The sequence below is a fragment of the Sturnira hondurensis genome, unplaced genomic scaffold (genome assembly GCF_014824575.4).
Source record: "Sturnira hondurensis isolate 20B ecotype Veracruz unplaced genomic scaffold, ASM1482457v3 Scaffold0008196, whole genome shotgun sequence".
NCBI classification, from domain to species: domain Eukaryota; kingdom Metazoa; phylum Chordata; class Mammalia; order Chiroptera; family Phyllostomidae; genus Sturnira; species Sturnira hondurensis.
Window position 1 is genome coordinate 15,068,019 of NW_028080827.1, and position 13,877 is coordinate 15,081,895.

The following is a 13,877-nucleotide window of genomic DNA, read 5'->3' on the forward strand; positions in this document are numbered from 1 at the left end:
TATCAAGACTACCATGCACACACACGCCTTTCCTCCCTGTTTGTATCTAACAGATTCTATACAGATTTGTCACACACCTTGAAACTTTGCTGCATACACTGGTTTACATTTGTGTCTTCCCTACCAAACTTGTGCATCTTTGTCAAGGGAAAGGTATTACAGTCATCTATGTATGTCCAAAGCCCAGCACAGTGCCAGCCTTATACTAGATGTTCAGTAATTATTTCTAGAAAGGAGGAAGAGAGGAGGGAAGGAAGGAAGGAAGGAAAGAAGGAAGGAAGGAAGGAAGGAAGGAAGGAAGGAAGGAAGGAAGGAAGGAAGGAAGGAAGGAGGGAAGGAAGGAGGGAAGGAAGGAAGGAAGGAAGGAAGGAGGGAAGGAAGGAAGGAGGGAAAGAAGGAGGGAAGGAAGGAACGAACGAACGAACGAACTGTGCCGGACATATTCATGCTCAGCATTTAGCATGTGTTTCTCATCTGAGGGCTCAGGTCTTTTTCAATTTCAGAATTAGAATTTTGTAACAGAATTTTCCATTTCAGTTTCTTATTTGCCAACTGATTCTGCAAAACTCTCAATAAATTAATACCTTACTCACAATATAAATTTGCCCATTTTTGCAGAATCCTGACCAAGGGGAGTGAGTATATTTAAATTTTTTGCACATTTGTTGTAAAGCATATTATTCTCTTGAGCATTTTTGATTTTTAAATTACTTGTAACATTCTTACATCTTTAGTAGTCTTTCATTTTTAAGAAATAAAGATTCAAGTGTAAAAATAAAATGTTAAATGGCATATTTTAAAGGGCTACTTAGACAAATATAGCCCATTCTAAGTACCACTAAATATACTTTAATTTTGTTTCTAATTCAATTACAAGTATTTCTAATTAAAAATGTTTTCAATATCAGAATTGATTTTTTCTTTTCAGCTTTTATCGTTTTGAAAACTGCCTTTCTCCCACTCCTTGAATTCTCTACTTCTGAAAGCACTTATGTTGGACATTATCAGTCAATCCTCTATATCTCCTAACTTTTCTTTCAGGTTTTTCATCTCTTTATCTCTGTGCAACATTTGGAGTGAACTCTGCAATGTTATCTCCTTAGCACATCCAGTCCACAGGTGATCTTGTCTCCTAAACATATTTTTATTCCTAATACTTGATTCTTCATTTCCAGTGCCTAATTAGTTCATTTGCATATACACCTGTTCTTGATTTCTACCTGCCTGGTTTTGTTTCAAAATGTCTTGCTCTTTTTAGGTGTTATTCCTTCCTTTATATCTTTGAAAAGCTTAAATATGCTTATTTTAAACTCATTTCAGATTGCTCTATTATTGACTTTCAATGGAAGTGAATTCTACTGATTTTGAGCTTGTTGGTTGTCTTGCTTGGGATTAGTTTTCTTCATGTGCTTCAGAACTTTAGATAGCAAATTCTTCTGGAGAGAATGTTTTCAAATTCCCTCTCACCCCTCTTTCTCTCCTCTCACCCCTCCCTGTCTGGGAGTTATTCCATTTCCTCCCTTAGAACTCCTAAGGCAAGAGTCAGTTCTGATAAGACTGACTCTGGTTTCTTGTCCTAAGGTGATCTTGGAGATATCACAGATCTAGTCACTGAGCCAGCAGCTCCTGGTGGTGGGCTTCCTTGGCCCCTTCCCTTCACCTGGACATGTAACTCTACAACATGCTGCATCTCCAAGCAGTGGCTGAGGTTTCTTCCAGCCACCTTTGGAAGAGCTGGCAGTGGGCCCTTAAGTTTCAACCAGTGAGTGTGGGTCCAGTTCATAATCCTGAGCACAGACCTTCTGGTCCCTGCCATCTCAGCAGCTGTATTCCCAACATCCTCTGCTTGTTTCCAAGTCCAAGAGCCCAGCAAGTCTATGGCCTCAATCTCCATGTTCTACTTCATTGTTTTGGCCCACAAAGGTGTTTATCTTGTTGAATGTGGCTATGTTTAAGTTGTTTTTGAAATACTTATTGTACCATTGCAATGTTTTTGAAATCAAGGAATCTTTCAGAGAGTGAACTCCCAACACTGTCTTGACCTCAAGTCCCAGTCTAGGCATTTTTACAGAATTAGTCAGCTGTGAACAATGATCCCCAGCTGTCCAGAATGTGCCCTCTGACCTGCAGGCTCAGTTCTCCAGGCCCAGGTCCTGGGCCAATGAGAACCAGACTAGGGAACATGGCCTAGGAGCTAGCAAGGTCTGCAAGTAGTGTCAGGCTGTCATGCCTGTGCACCTCAGGATGGAGCCAACGCCTAAGCTTCCACAAGGGAACTAGCCCGCAATTCCACATAAAATAAACACCCACCATCTGAGTCCACACTGCCCAAGTCAGCTTCAGAGGCTCACTCTTTGACCCTCTCAGCCTGGTCTGGATGTTTCAGACCCTCACTGAAGGAGGAAAAAAAAACAACAACAATCTCTTATCTAACACTATCACTTTAGTCTTGAAGTATTCAGATCAGACCCACTTTGCATTGAACTTAATCTAATACTCCCAGACTTGGTCCAGACTCCAGGCTTCTCTCAAGCCCACAGCACACTCCTCCTGGCCTAATCCTAGTCCATGCCTTCTCCGTGAAAGTAGCTCTCACCCCACTAAGGGTTTTGCTCCCAATTACAGTGTGTGTGTGTGTGTGTGTGTGTGTGGAGAAGGTTCCTACATATCCAGGTGGGTGTCCTACAATTCAACCCACTTCTGACACTACCTGGAGATGGGATCAGATCCACCAGGTTAAAAACTTAGTCCCACAAGACTGCCCTCCACTTCAGGTGCCAGTCACAAGTCCAGACTGTCACCCGTGCTTCTGGCTGACTTGCTGTAAATCATAGGTTCCCATAACCCCTCCAACTACTGCCTTGGGTTTGATTAACTTGCTTGAGTTGCTCTCAGAATTCAGAGATACATTTCACTTACTAGATTGTGGGTTTATTATAAAAGGATGTAACTCAGGAACAGCCAGATGGAAGGGATGCATAGACCAGGGTATGGGGAAGGGGCAAGGAGCTTTTATGCCCAATCCAGACATATCACTCTCACCAAATCTTTTTTTAAAGATTTTATTTATTTATTTTTAAAGAGGGGAAGGGAGGGAGAAAGAGGAAAAGAAACATTCATGTGTGGTTGCCTCTTTGTCACCCCCTACTGGAGACCTGGCCTACAACTCAGGCATTTGCCCTGAATGGGAATCCAACCTGTGACCCTTTGGTTCACAGTTCACCACCCAGGGCCCCCAAATCTTCATATGTCTACCAGGATAGTTGAACACTATCCTTTTGAGTTTTTATGGAAGCCTCATTAGGTAGTCAGGAATGATTGAATCATTGGCCTTGGTGATTGAACTCAATCTCCAGTCCCTCTCCCTACACAAAGCACAAAGGTTAGGGGGGTGGGACTAAATGTTCCACTTTTCACAATGTGCTGATGGGATCGGTGCTGAGTGCCTCATCTGCAGTAACTCACCTAATCCTTGCAACAACCCTAGGAAGTGGCTACTGTCATCATCTCCTCATTTTATAGATACAGAAGTTGAGGCTCAGGTCCAGTGACATCTCTAGGATTCTAGAAACACTAAGTACTGGAACTGGGACTCGAACCCAGGTTCATCTCACCCCCAAGTCCATGTCCTTAGCCAAATCCATTTTAGCACTGATCTTCCTGGTCTCTTTGTGGCATTTGACACTACCACCAGTACTGTCCTCACAGGAAATGCCTCCTCTTCCGGCTTCCAGGAACCTGAACTGGAGTGAATTCCCTCTTATCTCTGTCTCTCCCACAGGTTTGCCATGTTCTGCCCGGAATCCTGGTGTTCGCCAAACTCCTGCCTTCTTAGCTGCACCACAGACTACTCAGTTTCAGCAGAATCAACCCTGAACTTGTTACTTACATCCTCTGTCTCAGTTCCTGGCTCCTACTCAGGCTCCCAAACCAGAAGCCAGAATAGGCTCTGTACTGCCCTACACTGTCACTTAATGTCATGCGTAGTCCATTAATAGACAAAGGTGCAGATTTGCTCTCCTGAGCACTCTCACTAAAGCTGTCTCACCTTTGCATTTCCATCACCTACAGAACACAGCCCCGAAGCCTCTCCCAGATGCCCACAGCTCACTATTCCATCCTCATTATTCACCAGCACCACCTACCCATGCCCAGAGTGCTGAAGCCCTACTCCCCTCCGTCACCTGCCCCTGTCCATGTGCCAGGCCCTCTGTGGCACCAAGCCTTTGCCCTAGACATCCCCTCCACCTCAAACACTGTCACCCCTTGTCCACCCACTTCTACTCCAAACATCTGCTCTGTGAAGCCATCTACTAAGCCTTTCTCATAAGTTCCGAGCAAGGATAAGTTGCTGGCATCTTTACCCTCAGTGGACCCTGGGACACAACACCATGCCTAGTTTGCCTTCTTCCTGACCACCCTGCCCCATCAGCACACTCCAGGCACCCGGAACTCTCCATGTGGCAACCAGCACGTGGATTCCCTTCTCCCTCTCTGCCTCCAGCCCCACTTCTACCTTTCATCAGACATTTAGGTAATTAGCTGGCAACTGGCAACAGATACTAAAAAGCAATTTCTCACCCCAGCAGGGAAGTATAATGTTCAATTTTATTTTTCCAAGGGAAGTGATCAGAAGCCTGTGCCCTCATAAGAGAGACATTTTGACAGAGTCACCAACATCTGAAGCCAGCAAGGAGGTTTAAATAAAAGAATTAAGAGAAACAGATCTCAGCTATAGCTCTATGTGGAAGGCTACAAAGCTAAAATTTGCATTTATTAGGGACCACATAGCATTAACATTCTATTGTGACTTACAGTGTCATAGAATGAAGTCAGTGGTGAGTCTCCAGGTCTCTCAGGCTATGTCTCCACCTGTACAAACACACACACCCTGCACATTGGACCAGTTCAAAACTTTTGACTGATCACCCCCTAACAAGTTGTTGAACTGCACCTCCTGCTAATCACAACCTACTCCTTATCAGTTCAAATTCACGAGCTGAAATACATCCAGTGGAAAAGATAACCCAAAAAAGGAAAAATGGCTAATAAACATGTGAAAAAATTCAACCTCAGCTGTAATGAAAGAAATGCAATTCAAGACCTGATACTATTTTTCATCTGTCAAATTGACAAAACTAAAATCAATGATAAAACTGCTCAAGAGGGTGCTGGCTGCCCCCCCCCCCCCCAATACCCAGCATGTGTAGTAAAGTGAGCACCCATACCCCAAGGCGGAAAAGGCAGAAGAAACCTCTGTAAACCTTTAATGATCTTCAAAAATCAACTCTCCTGTGTCCTTAAACATTTTACTTAGCAGAGGCTCAGTGAACATGAGACAGGGTAGATGTGTGCTTGGGGGAGGTGGGAGAGGAGTGTAGGGAAGTCTGACCACTCTCATACACACACTCTGCCTGCCGTGGGAACATGAACGGGACGTGCTTAACCAGCCCTGCCACACTGACATGTCAAGGGGGGCACAGACAAACCCTGCCTTTATAGGCTTATAGTTTAGAAATAGAATTAAGACTCATGGCCAAATCTGTAGAAAATAGGCAAGAAGAATTTGATGCTGTCAGAGAAGAAAAGGTGCTGGGTGCATTCAGAAAAGAGATTATTTCCAACTAGGCCATCAGGGTGGGTAGAAAGGTACAGGGAGAAAAGCATTCTAGGGGTGAGGAAAAGATTAAGGTCACAGACAACAACATTTAAATATGATGTATTAATTTAATCATGGAAGTACTTCCCAGCCTTTACATTTATTTTTCTAGTCTAATATCTTTCCCTCCTGTTAGTTGGGTGAGTTCCAATGCCCCAGGAATATGAGTACTGGAGTTATGAGCCAGGGACTACTCTTACACACTGCATAAGCAAACTGATTTATTCCCCAAACACCTTCACAATGAGTATCCTTAGGCCTGTTTTACAAACGAGGAATCTGAGGCTCAAAGAAGAAGACCTGATTTGCTCAAGATCACAAAGCAAGTCAGTGCTGCAGTGCGGGATAGGAACTGCCATCTGCCTAACTTTGAAGCCTCCATCCATTCTTTCCACTATGTCATACCACCTCATTTATGGACCACTTTCTCTCAAAGTAAAACTCCAAGTTGCTCCACAGATTTGATGCAATCCTTTTAAAATTCCAATAAGAATTTTTGGTGAAATTATCAAATTGATCTTAAGATTCATATAGTAATTCAAGGGACCCAGAAGAGCCAAAATAATCCTTAAGAAGAACAAAGTTGAAGGACTCATACTTCACAACTTCAAAATTTACCACAAAGCTACAGTAATCAAAACTGTTTGGCATAAAGTCCTGGCAAAAGAAAAGGCATATAGATCAATGGAATGAATTGACAGTCCAGAAATAAATCTATACCTTTAGGGGAAATTGATTTTTGACAAGAGTGCCAAGACAATTCAGTGGAGGGACAATTCCATTGAACAAGTAGTTCTGGGACAACTGGATATTCCCATGCAAAAAAAATAAAGTTGGAAACTTGCCTTACACCATATATAAATATTAACTCAAAACAGATCATAGACCTAAATGTAAAAGCTTAAAGTATACAACTCTTAGAAGAAATCAGGACTAAATCTTTGTGACTCTGGATTAGGCCAAAGTTACTTAGTACTTTAAAGAGCAAGTGACCGAAGAAAAAAAGATAAATTTTTGGACTTCATAAAAATCAAAAACTTTATGCTTCAAATGACATTGTCAAGGAAAAGACAACTCACAGAATATGACATAATATTTACAAGCCAGATATTTGATAAGGGTGTAGTATCCAGAGTACATAAAAATTCTCATAACTCAATAATAGAAAGATAAATGACCCAATTTTAAAATAGGCAAAGGATTTGAATAGGCATTTCACTAAAGAAGCTATACAAATAACCAATAAGCACATGAAACGGTACTCAATATCATTCATTGGGGAAATGCAAATTGAAACCATAATGACATAATGCTTCACATCCACTCGGACGGTTAGAATAAAACAGATACATGACAAGCCCTGAAGGAGATGGGGAGAAACTGGAACCCTCATATGTTGATGGTGGGAATAGAAAGTGGTAGAGCTGCTTTGGGAAAAGGCCCAGCAATTCTTCAAAAAAATAAATGCATGAGTTACCATGTGACCCAGGAACTCCATTCATGGATAGACACACCCAAGACAACTGAAAATGTATGTTCACAAAAAAACTTGTACATGGATGCTTATAGAAGCATTATTCATAACAACCGGAATGTAGAAACCACCCAAATGTTCACCAACTTGTGTTGGATAAAGAAAAGCATTATATACATACAATGAAATATTATTCAGACACAGAAGAAATAAAGTACCGATACCTTCTACAACATGGATTAACCCTAAAAACACAATTTCAAGTCACAGAAGACCAAATATTGTGTCATTCCTGAAGAGACAAATTCTGAGAGATAGGAAGTAGGAGTGGAGGTGGAGGGGGAAATGGAGAACGGCTGCTAATTAGGTACAGGACTTCTTTTGGGGGGGAAGGAAATTGTTGCAAATTGATTGTGGTGATGATTGCAATACACTAAGTAACATTGAGTTCTACACTTTAAATGGGTGAATTGTATGGCATGTGAGTTATAGCTCAATAAAGCTGTTTAAAAATAAATAGGACAAAAAATAAAAAAGGAAAGTAGCACATACTTGCTGACAGTGGGAATGTACAGAAAAATATAACAAAGGACAAAAAGTCACTAGTGACCACCAAAGGTAAGCACTGCTAACCTCTGGTAATTTTGGTTTCTTTCACTCCCAATGTATTTTCAGTGGTTGTTTTAATGGTTGAAATTATATGTAAATGCTATTTTATCCCAACTCACTTCTTGCCTCAGAATAACTTCTGCTACTACCGTCCCTGGACACCCAGCCCACCCCCTACTCCTACCACCTCCCCTTGCACCCTCTGCCCAGCCAGCTCCGGAGGAGCTGGGTCCTCACCCAGTGTCCTCTGACTGAAATGGCCCTCCCCTGACTGCCTGGCTGGAAAGCCCCTACCTTTGCCGCCTCATCTGCCCGCATGTGTGTTCCTCAGTGAAACTTCCCCAGAGCCCTCAGTGGTTGCTTCCACGGACGCTCCTGCCACCAGTCACACTTTGTTCCTGTGACAGGCTCCTGCTCCAAAACTGAGCTCCCCCAGTACAAATTCAGTGTTTGGTCCCCTTTAGGGGTAAGGGGTTGGAGGGAAAGAGAATATTTTGGATAGGGTATGAGGAGGGAGAACTGAACCTACTCTCCTCAAGTGCCCATCCTTCCTCCTGGCTGATGAGCCTTCAGGTACACCTTCAGGTACACCTTCAGGTACACCTGAGGGCCTGGCGGCCTTAGCCTAAGGCTTCCCTTTCCACTCACAAGCTCTTCCTGGATTTCCTGGCCTCACCTCTACCCCAATCTACCTGGGTGTTATAGTCATTGGCTGACAGTCCCTCCTCCAGCCTAGCCTCCCCCTTGCCTTTACTCTCTCTCTAGGGCAGATGTCCACCACTGATTCCCTGGTGGGGGTTCCAGACTTGGGGACCTGAGGTTCCAGGAAAGAGGCCAGGTCAGTCAGCCTGAGGTTCTCTGTGTATCCACTTGACCACAAAAATCTGAGGATGCGGTACTGCAACTAACACAAGAAGATCAATCTCTCCCTCTCTCTCTCTCTCTCTCTCTCTCTCTCTCTCTCTCTCTCTCCCCAGAGATGGACTTATTCTCAGATTACAGAACTCAGGAAATGGAACCCATCTCCTTGTTATCATTGTAAAACTGAGCTGAGTTATTTGTGATCTAAATCAAAATAGAACTGTGTCTGGCAAACTCATTTTTCTCAGGCCCCGGCAGCTCCCCAAGATACATTGTCTGCTGATGGGGGGTGAGGGGGTGGTGGGGAGACAATGGCAACTGCCAGGAGCCATTGATCACTTGTTTTATGTGCAGAATGAATCCTTAATCACTGTCACTTCAGAAAGAAAGGGGAAATTGAGATGGATTCTCAAGTGCCAAAGGCAGAGAGCTTGGTAATTGCAGTTCTTTCATTAAAACTTTGGAGTGTAGTAAGTTAGCCAGTGGCTGTTCATCTCCGCCTTGGCGTCTACATCCTGGCTCATTGCTAAGGAGGAGCAGTGGAGAGTCCTGAGAGCCCAGAGTAATCTCTCCTCAGTGTAAGCTGGAGGGGGGCAGGGGCAGGGTAGGGATCTCATCCCCTGAAATTTGACATCTCATCCTGGAATTTGAGGATCTGCCATCTGGACCCAACTTGATCACTCACCGCACTCTGAGCCTCGGTTCACTTCTTTGTAAATGCGAGCAAAAGCCCTCATTCCCTCACACACCGCTGCTATTTACTCTTCTGCCCCACTTCCTGCACTAGTTCCTTCTACTGGCAGTGACATTCACTTATGTGCTCACTCGTTTTGCAAACAATTATTAACTGTTTGTAACGTGCCCCGTGGTTCACAAGAAGAGCCGTGGTTTCTAACCCCTCTCCTTGGAGCTTTTGGCCTGGAGCACGCATTCTCAACAAGGGGCCATATTGCTCCCTTTGTTCTGGAGGAATGAACGTATAAAGTTCATTCCTACCCTTTTTACGTATAAAGTGCAAATATACATATAGTACATGAGCAGATAGGCAGCATGTATTTTAAATTTTCTTGAAGGGAGGAATGATTAGGAAAAAGATGTTTGAAAGAGCTCCTTAGGGGAGCAACAATGACGAGGAAGTAACTTGTCTACGCTGGTGGAAGGTGACATTCTCCCCTTTTCATCTACCCCACACTTCACAAATCAATACACATCCCATCTCACCAAGAAACCCTCTCTGAACGCCCATTCCTTTCCGCTTCTTCTCCTTGCTCTCATGATGACCTCCACACAGCTAGTTGACAGCACTAATCTCTAAGCTCTTCTTCACAGCTCTGATCCGTGCCTCCAACCCCCACACTGGTCTGTAGGATGCCACTAAGGCTCTGGTCTTAGTCTATTTTAAACCCTTAGGGCCTAACAGAGTACCAAACACATAGTAGGTGTTCGATAAAAGTTGAATGAATGACTGAGTGGCAATACATACATCTCTGCTGTTCTTGGGGTAGAGAAAGGAAGCCTTAAGGAATCAATATTTACTGAGACCCTCCTGTGTGCCAGGCAGAAATGGGCACTTGTGGGGAACTGAGGGTTAAACAGGGTTCCTTGCAGTGGTGTGCGGAAGCCAGTCCCTGCTGCTCACCAGAGCCTATTACATTTTCAGGAATTTTTCAAGCCAGTTGTTAAACTACTGAAAGCTTGAAATCAGCCATGATGAGAGTATTTTCACCATGGAAATTAGCAAATATTACAAATCAGGGCTTTTTCTTCCCCTCTCTGAGAGCCGGTTTACCAGCGTACCACTGCTTCCCTGCTGGTTCCATATCTGATGAGTGGCGGCCAGGAGAGGGTAGAGTTTTCCCTTGCACCTCCCTACCACTTTGTGGGTAGTATTGGGGGGGGGGCAAGCAAGGCAAGGAGAGTTATCCATCTTTGCACATTAAGATCCAGGATCTCACTAACATCAATTTTCTTTCATGGAAATGCCTCTCCTTGCCCTTGACTTAAGTATTGTGAGAGGATGAACAAAAAGAACACTTGAAAATCACCCTCTTGGAAATCTGGAGTCACCACTCCAATCTACAAGGCAGAGGTTAGAGCAATGAGTTCAGGAACCCTTCTCAGAATTGACACCCCAAAGCCAGAGTCCAATAGGCCTTCCAGGTACCCTCTGAGGGAGCCTTGCAGAAGACTCACCTGGGTATTACCATCATTTGTTTGTCTGTCTCTCTTGAGAGTACAGGTTCATTAGGGCAGGGAGCAAGGGATTTTGACCCCCGGATCCATCTTGAGATTGCAGCCCAGTGCCTGGCACACAGTTGGCACTCAGTAGATGTGCCTGTGGAGTGAGGTAACCCCCACTGACCAAGACGCAGTACATCGGGGGATAGGGCCCATACCAAACCCAGGTATTCTGTCTGAGCAACCCCCCAGTGGATCTGAACCAACTGAGTTGACCTTGACGCTCAAACAACTCTCCTAATACCTTGACTCTTTTATACCTCCCACAAGACTCAAATAAAACTTCAAATGTCTTGAGGATTCTCTAGCTGTATGTTCTAAATGCTAAATGTCTTATTAGACAAAGGAGTTTGGGCCTGACTCCTCTAGAATACAGATCTGCTCAGAGTGGCATGAGCAGTAGCTGGTGTTTCACCACATCACAGTATCATTAGCAAGCAGACAGCGCTATTCAGCACATACCTTTTAATGTCAAGTCTCTGTTTTCTGACTGCTTGACAAGCCATGGAAGATAAATAAAGGAGGCTCCTGGTGCATTTGGTTTCTTTCACATTAGGTTCTGTGATGGGATCCCTGATTTAAGACCAGGATGCAATTGAGAAGCTGTGCAGATAGCACAATAAATAACAGGGAAACATCAAGCCTGTATTGGTGTGCTATGTTAGTCTAGGACCATGTACTGTGTCATTATTTATAATCAAGAAGATCCTTATTTTGGTTTCTAGAAAAGGGCATCATAGAGAGAATTAATATTGAAAATGGAAAGAAAATGGCATTGGGGAAAGAACGAGTGTTTGTCCTTGTTGGGGAATATGAGTCAACAGGTAAAAATATGTTCAGTGAATGTGTTCAAAATAGTAATAAGGAACAGGGAAGGTTTTGTTTTTCTTGGCTGCTTTTGTCAAGATCTCTACCAGTGTCCTCTAGTAATTGACATCAGGGGGGAAAAGTGGGGGAAAAGGATTCCTTGGCAGCTCCCCACCAGGTGGTTTACTTCTTCCAGTCAATGTGCTGACTTTCGAAACTCCAGAAGAGAGGCTGGGAAAATTTAAGTACCGAGGCAAAGGTGTATCTATGAGGCAACAGCAGCAGAGAGCAGTCAGCCTGAAGCTCCAGAAGGCCAAGAAAGATGAGCAGGTCTTAAAGATAAGAAGCATTACCAGTCTCCCCATTGACCCAGCTTCCGAAGATGGGACCAACCAGGTCAGCCTCACACTGCAAGAAATAATCAATAGTGGGAATGCTTTAGATCCAGAACTATGTTTCCTGGCCACCCAGGCTGCCAGGAGAATACTGTCCCGGGAAAGGAACTCTCCTCTGAAGCGGACTGTCAAAGCTGGGCTCATTCCCAGACTGGTAGAGTTCCTGAGGTCCTCACGTCACCCCCTGCTTGCAGTATGAGGCAGCCTGAGCTCTGACCAACATTGCTTCAGGGACTTCAGAGCAGACTCAAGCTGTCATGGAAGGGGGGGCCATCCAGCCCTTGTTTGAGCTCCTGTCGTCCCCCCATATGACTGTGTGAACAGGCAGTGTAGACCCTTGGTATATATAGCAGGTGACAGCCCAGAATTGAGAAATTTTATTATCTCAAGAAATGCCATGCCACACTTGCTGGTCATCAATCAAACCAATCACATTTCTGCAGAACATCACATGGACCCTGTTCAACCTGTGCCAAAACAAGAATTTGTACCCCTGCAAAAAGGCAGTGAAGTAAATGTGGCTCATCCTCTCCCACCTCCTGAAGCACCAAAACAGCGAGGTGCTCTCTGACACTCTGCCCTACTTCACTGAGGGCTGCAACAAGCACATTGGCCAAGTGGTTGACATGCTAGTGCTGCCCAGGCTGGTTGAGCTCATGACCAGCTCTGAACTCAACGTCTTGACCCCCTCTCTCTGCACTGTGGGCAACATCGTCACAGGAACAGATGGTCAGACCCAGGCGGCCACTGATGCGGGCATCCTGGGCATGCTGCCCCAGCTCCTGCTGCACCCCAAGTCCTCCGTCCAGAAGGAGGCAGCCTGGGCCCTGAGCAATGTGGCCATCAGGCCCCCACAGCACTTCCAGCAGCCCGTTGCTTGCAATATCCTGCCTCCCCTTGTGGCTCTGCTGAAAAATGGAGAATTTTAAAGCCCAGAAAGAGGCCATCTGGATGGTGGCTAACTTCATTACTGGGGGCACCCTGGACTAGTTGATGCAGCTTATTCACTCTGGAGTCTTGGAGCTGCTGGTGAACTTGCTCACCATCCCAGACACCAAGTTTGTCGTCATCATCCTTGACATCATCTCTTTTCTCTTCCAAGCAACAAAGCAGCTCTCCAAAAAAGAATCCCTGTGTCTTCTTCTTTCTAAAGATTTTATTTATTTCTTATTTAGAGAGAGGGGAAGGGAGGGAGAATGAGAGGAAGAGAAACATCCATGTGTGGTTGCCTCTTAAATGCCCCCTACTGGGGACCTGGCCTGCAACCCAGGAACATGCCCTGACTGGGAATCAAATCAGTGACCCTTTAGTTTGCAGACTGGCACTCAATCCACTGAGCCACACCAGCCAGGGCTCCCTGTGTCTTGTGATTGAGGAACTTAGTGGGCTCAATAGATTCAAGGCTTTAAAATTTCACGAGATCCATCAGGTTGACTGACTGCTCAGAGCATAATCGAGAACCACTTTTCTGAAGAAGAAGAAAAGGGCGCAATGTCACCAGCTCTGGACTAAGATCATGAATTCTTTAAGCACTTAACACACAAATAGCAAAGATCCACAACTTCTAAACCAAGGACCAAACCCTAGAGGGTGGCTCCTTTAAGAAGCAGCACGCCTATATCTTAGTGTGCCCCAGTATAAACACAGGATGTTAATAAAATTTAGCGGGGGAAAAAAAAGGATTCCCTGTCAACAGTGATGAAACAGCTTAAGCTGTTTTTAGCAGAATCCCAAAGTACTATGAATGTCCGAAACAAAGATTATTCATTAAATAACACCCAAAATATAGTTGGATCCTATCCATTTGTAAAACTTTTTATATCAAGAAATCTAC

The 13,877-nt window shown here is 44.4% G+C and overlaps 1 pseudogene; it reads left to right on the plus strand.

Moving 5' to 3' along the window:
* The first annotated feature begins 11,610 nt into the window (after positions 1-11,610).
* On the plus strand, positions 11,611-13,555 carry LOC118992484 (importin subunit alpha-8-like; annotated as a pseudogene).
* Positions 13,556-13,877: the final 322 nt, after the last annotated feature.